At 41.9% G+C, this 8,644-nt stretch overlaps 1 long non-coding RNA gene across 1 annotated transcript; it reads right to left on the reverse strand.

Annotated features, from left to right (window-relative positions):
• Window positions 1–6,265: 6,265 nt before the first annotated feature.
• LOC143490394 (uncharacterized) lies at window positions 6,266–8,024 on the reverse strand. Its single transcript, XR_013124957.1, has 3 exons — window positions 7,416–8,024; window positions 6,719–6,784; window positions 6,266–6,378 (listed from the first exon to the last, which is right to left on the reverse strand). It is a non-coding gene; the product is annotated as an uncharacterized LOC143490394 (long non-coding RNA).
• Between the last annotated feature and the right edge of the window lie 620 nt (window positions 8,025–8,644).

Below are 8,644 nucleotides of genomic sequence, written 5' to 3' on the forward strand. Positions count from 1 at the left end.
ATACTAAATTCACTATTCGAATATCCATTATGTTTCATCACGGGGCGACAAGTTAAATATGATTTACAGTCCAACAATTCAGCGAAATGCGGCTTTGATGGTTTATCGTATTTGCATGTGTGCATTTATGTATGTGCATTACACCTATGCACTCCATAACACCAATGCCTTAACGTGTTACCATGAACATACTGCCAAGCTTACCTAGTTCAACAGAACTTTGTCCTCTCCGATAATAGATGTTAGCTGGTTTAAAGTACATAACCGAGGACTTTAACTACGGTATGTTCAGAAATACTAAAATGTCTGACAAACTAATGTTTTGGCACAGCATTGAGTACAAGTCCTTATCAGCACCTAGTCTTAAATTAGTTAGCAGGTTTAGAAAACAATCTAATAAGGCCACTTCAAGAACACAACGTGTTTATTGTAAACTGTAAGAAAAGGAAACCCGGTGTGTGCTGCAGAGCTTTGCCCACAGACCCAGTGCACCCAGCTGTCCCTCAAGCCCAAAGCCTTCACCGTTCACGCAGATGGCCTCTTACATGCAAAATGGTGAACTTCCCCAAAAGATTTACGTATGTTGTAACACACACTACTGATTTATTTGGTCACATTTTAAAATTAGCTAATGAATCTACAGCCCCTTAACACTAGTGCGGTGAAAAGGGCAAGGAGAATTTTGGTGGGTAAGAGCCCCTGATGCAACTGGGTGGGGGGGGGGGGGGGGGGGTTCAGGGTTCAACTCCTTTCCCATGAGGAGATTTACAAGCTCTCCATCTGAGAAACATCTACACTAGCAAATCATACAAGCCCTTCAAGCACTGCTGTGGATTCAGTGCTATCTGAGCTGTGGAAAAGGACCACAGCATCTGGCTAGCACAGCCTGACTCTGCCCTAATCTCCCCCCAGGACACAGGGCTCCCCAACAACATACTACTAACCCTCCTTTATTTACCCCCGTTTAACAAAGCAAAGGCCAACAATTCAATAATGGTTTGCCATCGATATATTGTGGAGGAGTGCTGGATGAGCCGTGTTTGATTGAGAGAAAGACCCATCTGATCATGGGGTTTACCAGGATTAAGAACTACCATTTTAAAGCCAAAGCCAGCTGTACAAACACAGAACCAGATTACAATTTAGCACGAGTGAAACCAAGCAGAGTGTCTGGCTGTTGCTAGGTGATCAAAGTGGGCTTCTGCAAAAGGAGGAGGAGCTAATAATTCAATCAACTACTCGGGTCTCGAGAGTTACGCAGTGATTATCTTCCGAAACTGGACAATATGACGGACTTCTTATCCTATATTTGAACTTGTTACATTCCTAATTGGAGCAGCATCACACATTTGTTTAGTGCATGCTGGGAAACCTACAGTTGTACGGGTCACTGAAACTGTTATAAATAAGCAGGTGATTGCTATGCCCATCCTGAGCCATAATGGCGCTAATGGCTCATCTGCATAGAATACACAGAGCTCATAAGGGCTGAAATGACTGCATTCAGGAGAGAACAGATGATCATTTCATTTTATTACTACAGACTGTCACTAATGCTCTTTCTAGGGGTTCATCTTTTTTCAGGGCAAATCCCAATACCAATTAGTGATCAAGGACACGACAACCAATAGCGAGGACTCACTGTCTCTGACTTCCTGTTCATGACGATGAAACTTGAAATAAAAATAGCTTAACATCACAACAGGAACAACAATAACCCTACAAACAGTTCACCAATAGATAAATATGTTTAAACTAAGAAACAAGACAAAATGCTAATTGAAAACCAAAATCTAATTCCAGTCTCAAAGGTCACGCACCAATAATCAGTCCACCCCTAGTTTGTTCATTAGGCCTCTTCGCGTTTCCCTTGCCCTCTGCCATCACAGATCATCTTTACGACCTATTTGGCATGTATGGAAATCCCCAAGTAAGCCTTTTAATATCTCAGAACACTTCCCACTGAGAAGCAGTCAACGTGCTAAAGGTCTTGCATATGCAATCTTTGTACCATAAAAATGTGACCACTTAAAGAAACCTCACATTTAAAGAAGTGCTCAAACTCCAGTGCTCACATTCCCATAAAGGTAGAATTACTTCTGTGAGACGTACTGGTATTGGTAACCCTCCCATGGATGTGCATGAACCTCATTGGCTGCTGTTTAATCCAGCAATTCTCAAAATGTCTGGCACACCCCCCTGAGGGGGAACAGAGGCATGATGGGAGGTCATGTGACCAGAGGGTTGTGTCGATGTAGTGCAGAACTAATGTTCCAACATCAAAGCTTACCAGTGATGTTCATTCACACTCAGAGACCACAGGTTTACAAAATGGAGAGATATATTTAACCTATCTGAAAACAAAAACAGAATACTTCCATGTCAAGACAAGTGACATAAACCAATCAAAAACCAAGTCAAGAAGAAATGTTGAAGCTTATCTTGTTCTTGGGTTCTCAGTGATTGTGGTGAGAGATGAGGACAGACCGGTGTGTGAATGTGGTGGAGAAAAAGCTTGTATTTTATGTCTGAAAAAAACTTTGACAGCTGACGGTATGAAATCCAACGCAATCAGAAAGAAACCAGACTCCAGTCGCATCAATAAGCCACACGAATTCTTTCACGTATCGAAATTCATCACCATCATTCTTCGAAAGAAACTGGAAATTATATTTCACTTTCCTCTTTTTTGAAACAGCATACCAACTGATGGAGTAATCTAGTGACAAATGTGCCAGGAAGTGCTTTCTTGAAGCTCAAGTGAACGGTCTTTTGTTTTAAAATGTTCACAACAGATATTACTGAAAGGTGAAATGAATGATGTTTCCTCCTCCAAATGGGGACATGACCGAAAAAGGTTTTAGAACCAGTGATCTCATGACATCACTATGCAAATCCCAGATGCTACGTGTGTGTAAATAGGATGTTTCACAGAGAAATCATACATCACAATTCCTATGCTGAGTATTACTAAAACAATCATTGCTTACTCCATTGTTTCTATTGTAACCAACACGTTGGATGCGACATTACAGTTACAGTAAAAGTCAAGCAGTTCAACAACTGAATATTCTGTATTTTTATCTGACGTCTTTATTTTTATTGATGACACGCCGGGTTGTCCAGTTCACACTGTTCAAGAGGTGTCTGGATAATGACCAAAATGACTTAACATCTGTTGGATCACGTGAAAGCCAGAATTCATCACCACACCCACAGACCATATGCACTTTGTCAATTTACTCACAGCACATTATTACACAGATAATAATAATGGTAATATAGATATACCATACAGCCCAATCTCCTCCAACGCAAATATATGTGGAAATGCTAATTACTGACCTCCAGAAGTATGGAGACCAGCACCAAGGCAAATCAAGGCAAATTCTCACACAGCCTGTGGTTGGAGTTGCTCTTCATCATTAGCATGACACACACACAATTTTCATAATCCATCATTCACATTCGGCATCAAAATGTCCATCCAAGTTATAACTACAAAATAAAAATTTAAAAACCACATCGTTTGCAGCCAGACAGGATGATCCTTTCACAGATCCCACAACGTCTGTGATCATTACCACAGTAAGAGTTCCAGTGTGATCACCTCCACACTGTTCAGCACCCATAAATATCTCAGAGACACAGAAACTCCCAGAGTTCACACTGGTTTGGGAAAACTAATCTCAAAACAGTCTGACAAGAACATTCTCTCAGTGCAGGTGACTGCTTCATAAATGGCTAACCTGATTTCATCTCCCCAAATTGTCACTTAGCGCGATGCGCAGTGCTGTCTTTATTTTATTATGATGCAAATGCAGGGTTGAAAAGCACTGTGCAAATGGCTCTGGTGCTCAAAAACAATTAAACCCCCCCACCCCCCGAAATCCCCTGCACTCCAACAAAACGGAGGAATATTGGGTGAAGAACCGTGATCATCAAGATTTCATTCCCGACACTTGTCCCCTCTTTCCTCCTCCCAGCAGTAGTGGCGGTGAATTCAGGCTGTTGCCTGTATGAATAAAGGTGAAATGCTGCCCATTTCAACAATATTTCACTACTGTGCTCATATGCAGTTTATTATGCAGGCCAAGACTGACTGCACTATTTCTTTATTCACAGGGACAATGAGGCACATTTGTGCAATATAATTGTCTCAAATAGCTAAAATATAGGATTCTCTCATAAATTTTGCAAAACATGTTTCACTCATCAGACTCATCTCTGTACTATGCAGTAAATGAGCAATAAATTACAGCTATCATCCTGTCTATCTGACTTCAGGCTTTCCTGGTGGGTTTGTTTGTGCATAAGAATCAAACAATCCATCTTGTCAAACAACTCAAACACAAGAAAGCAATAAAGTCAGAAGATAGCAGAGTGTCGATGCACATGACTTACAGAAAATAAAGTGTGGTTTCTAGATACAGTTTCCAGACCTGCTCGATCAGATACAACTTACCCTTTCTTACAGTGACGCAACAGAAGGCCAACACTTCCCTTCAAGCTTCATGGCACTGAAACTTAAAATATTTCTAACTACAGACAGATAACCTAAAACCACAATGCTGTGTGACCTGTATTACATATGATAATGCATATTAAATAAACATTGGCCAACATTAACTCAGTATACATTGGCAAACATTCATCTACCTTATTTATCAAAATCATATACTTGATGTAGATGTGCAATTCTTTACGTTATGTGTAAGGGGGAAAAACATGAAACATTTTCCTGTACTTTAGGGTAACTGACCCCTTAGGTGCAATCTTCTGTCCTTACCTGCCTGGTTGTTCCTCCGTCAGGGTGGTGCACCTGTGTGTGGTTCTCATTCAGGTTTATAATGGCACCTAAACAGGTTGCCTGATTAGAAAGGATGTACATGACACAGCCACCTAAGATGTGCAGATTACCACATAAAGGCACCAGCAGCAGTTGGGCTGCTGTATATAATAATAATAATAAATCTGTTTTATATAGCGCTTTTCTTAGTACTCAAAGTCGCTTTACAGTAATTTCACACAAAAATTCACGTACAAACATACACACAAAAAAAAAAATCATATACATATCAGCCACATTCAAGTACAGAAAGGCAAGTGTGTTGATTATAGAGATATGATGTTTGCGATACGCGAGAGCAATCTACTGCAAAGAGAAAGTGTCAGAGAGAGAGCCCAAGCGTCGACCTACAGAAAGAGGTTCTCCTTGTAGGAAATTCTAACAGTGTATCTCATGCTTTGAAATAAATAACCCTAGCTGTTCGAAATATGAGCGGACACACGCACACAAAAAATTATCAAAAACTTCTACGAAATGATTCAGTCAATCTGTTGTTCTGTAACGTATACAACAAATGCTGATCTTGTTCTTTTTGGGTGTTGGATTTCATTATTCATCACTGGTATGGTCCATAAATGCTTACATGTTGATGTTTAAACTCAAGCAGTACTGACAGCATCGCAGACTCCACCTTCACCAACACACAAACAACCCCCCCCCCCCCCCCCATCATACGGAGTCAGCACAAAGACAACAACTAAAGACATCAAAAGACAAAGGCGAGAAGCCAGAGAGCAGCAGGAGAGAAGGCCGTCTCCCACTGGTTCTGCTTGCACACATCTGAGCCCCCTGGCTGAGACTGACCCACAGAGAGCAACATGGACCCAGCTCAAGCACCTGGCTACCACTGCAGGCCACAAGCCGAAAGCTCGGACTCTGTGTGGGTCCTGCAATGTGCATGGTATTGATTTGGTCTGCATGAGTGGGTGTCTGTGTGTGACAGACAGACAGACAGAGAGGGCTATGCCAATAAGCTTCAAAACTGAGGTCAGTTATGCAACATTTGACTTTAAACTGCCAGTGCGTCTAAGGTTTCACAGACGTTGAAGCTGGCTTCGCCGATGCACCTCACCCCTGGAACATGACAGCAGCGACTACTGTGGTTATTTGATTAGCGCCACTCTTCCTTGTTAATTAAGGTTCACCGTTTCAGCGCAATCGTATGGGACTGTAGCAGCTGCTCACGTCTGACTCACCGCACGTAGTCCTGCTGACGAGTGTCCTCCAGCAGCGAGAGAAGCCATTGGCTCCAAATCAGCTCAGCTTCCCTTTTATAAATAAAAACAACAGACTTCCAAAGAACTTGGATGGCCAACTTAACCAACCCGCAATGGGAAGTTTACATTTGCTCTTCAGAAAGAAGATTCTTGTTTTGTTTTTTTTTTGTTGATGTTGTTAGTATGCTGTAGAGTAGCTCTCTGAGGACACTGGCCATTTCTCTTCTTATCTGCAGCATACTTGGTTCAGGTAGGACACATACTGGGCCAAAACCAGCTAACAGAATCAAGCCTCTGCAAAGAACAGAAACACTGGGGGGAAAGAAAAGGAAGAGGGTCCCTCTCCACTTCAGCTCTCCCTACTGACTAAACTTGCACAGAATTGAGAATGTATCACCTCTGTCTGTGTCTGTCTAATACTCAGACAAATGCAAAAATAACATGTGGGACATGTGTCTCGCAAGCAGCAGACCTACTGCTGTTCGTCTGCTCAAAACTCTGCAGCACTGTACAATTTATCATAACTTAACTGGCACTTCACGTCTGCAATTAGGCCAGCCGTGACAGTCGTCAATGCCTACGCTGTTTTGGTGGAGCTGTAAACAGCAGTGTACGAAAAGGGCCCCTAAGGCTGAATGAGCTGGAGTTTCACCTTCAATGCGAACACACGGACATCAGGTCGCTGTAACGTCTCACTGCAGCCTCCGAGCACACGTGCCTGCATGTGTAATGGACAAATACTGTGATTAAAAGAGAGTCAATCACATGTTGATGTGTCATTTATCCAGCAACTGTAATGACCCCCTATTAAGTTTCTGAATATAAAAACTATATCTACTGTCTAATCAGTGTCTACATTCATTGTTTTGAAGTGTTGTGGTATTTTTATAATATTCGGCCATAGATATCCCGTGTGACTCTGATGAAGACACACTTGGCGTATTCTAGTGCTGTGAAGGTCGGATCCGCTTTGCTCAAGTACGTCTGATAGTCGGATAACGAAGTTAGTTGATTAGCTGCCAAACTGCTAGCGGGGTAGCCAGCAGCAAGCTAGTAGCTATATACAAGTAGTTTCTACAAACACGTTATAAATGTGTATAAATAATGGCTCACTCTAAAACAAATAAGTAGCCTAAATGTTTAAAAGGAGCGTTAATTGTTAATGTTTCGCTAACGTCATGTAGTTATGTTAGCCCGTTAGCGCGTAGCAGCTTCCGGCATGCGCGTGCTCAACACCATCACGCTAGCCTAGCCACTTGATTTAGGAATGTGGCCGCATTTGTAATTAGTATAATTATTAAGCTCCCAATATGCGTATGAAGGTGTAAATAGATAAATAAATAACGTACCTAAGCGATGTGCAGGCGAATATCTTGCGGGTCAAGTCTGTTTTTTGGCTGAAGAGAGTGACTGCTGTTTCAGCTCGCGCTGCGGCTCCTCTGCGCGCGGAAAATGACGGTCACGTCTGTCACTCCGGAGAGAAGTGGGGCGACGCCTTTTACCGCGTGTCTGACAGCACCACGACCCAGTTACGCTGCCCAGTGACATCCTGGGCAGTAACTATGGGTTCTTGGTAGGCCTTCATCAGGGAGCTGATGCATATTCGCACACCAACATACCCACTTTTATTTAAACTCTTATTTAACTGACGTTAGAGACAAAACTCCAAGCACATTTCTGATATATTTCTGTTTTTGTTTTGGAAAAAAAAATGCAGGTGTCTAGATGAACTACTGGGTCCTCAAGCGAATCTTGGCCAACTCAACAAGCAAAAAGTAGCATGCGCAAAAGTTCAGTTATATAAACGAGGTCAAGAATTCTACTCGGTGCCATCGCATTTGTGAAGAACGCATAGCAGACGCAAAGATCGAAACGGACTGGTACAGGAACTGGAGCAAAACAACCGACGTGATGAAACACACAAAGAGAGTGCTATAGGATAGCTTTCCAGACTGTAACACAACAGCTGAGTCTGAACTGTTTTCAGGCTATCTAAAACGACATGCTGAACACATTGATGACAGGCAGACAAAAAAAAACTATAATGTACAGTACATGAAGTGCTAAAAGAGTTGCACTCCTCTATTGTGTGGGCTTCTTCAGTTTTAACTGATATATTTATACTTGGCAGACTCATTTGCCCAGAGGAACTACATTCCCTCTATCAAAACTTATCCTTGTGCTAGCATAGCAGCTGTGGTGTGCCTATTTTTTTAAATCTTTGCAAATCATCTGTCCACATGTTCAAGCTTCCACCAAATCAAAGCTTAAAACTTAAAATTTTAGCTGGGAGGCGTGGCATGTAATCAAGGCGGTGCCTCGTTAGCAGTTAAGGCGCTCTAGAGCCCCAGGAAGAACATAAAAGCTCTAAATCTGGATTTCTGTTCTTTAAAAACACTACAAATGTAACTGAATTCATTAAAATTCTCTAATATGTAAATGTGTGTAAAGTAAGTGTGTAAGTGACCAGGTACTCAGTACTAATAGATGTTAATAGATGTTAGAAAAAGACATTTGCTCACTCCTGGTGCAGTGAGCTTGGTGCTGACACCTATATGAATATGAATGTCAGCTTCAT

Source organism: Brachyhypopomus gauderio, unplaced genomic scaffold, assembly GCF_052324685.1.
Source record: "Brachyhypopomus gauderio isolate BG-103 unplaced genomic scaffold, BGAUD_0.2 sc65, whole genome shotgun sequence".
NCBI lineage: Eukaryota > Metazoa > Chordata > Actinopteri > Gymnotiformes > Hypopomidae > Brachyhypopomus > Brachyhypopomus gauderio.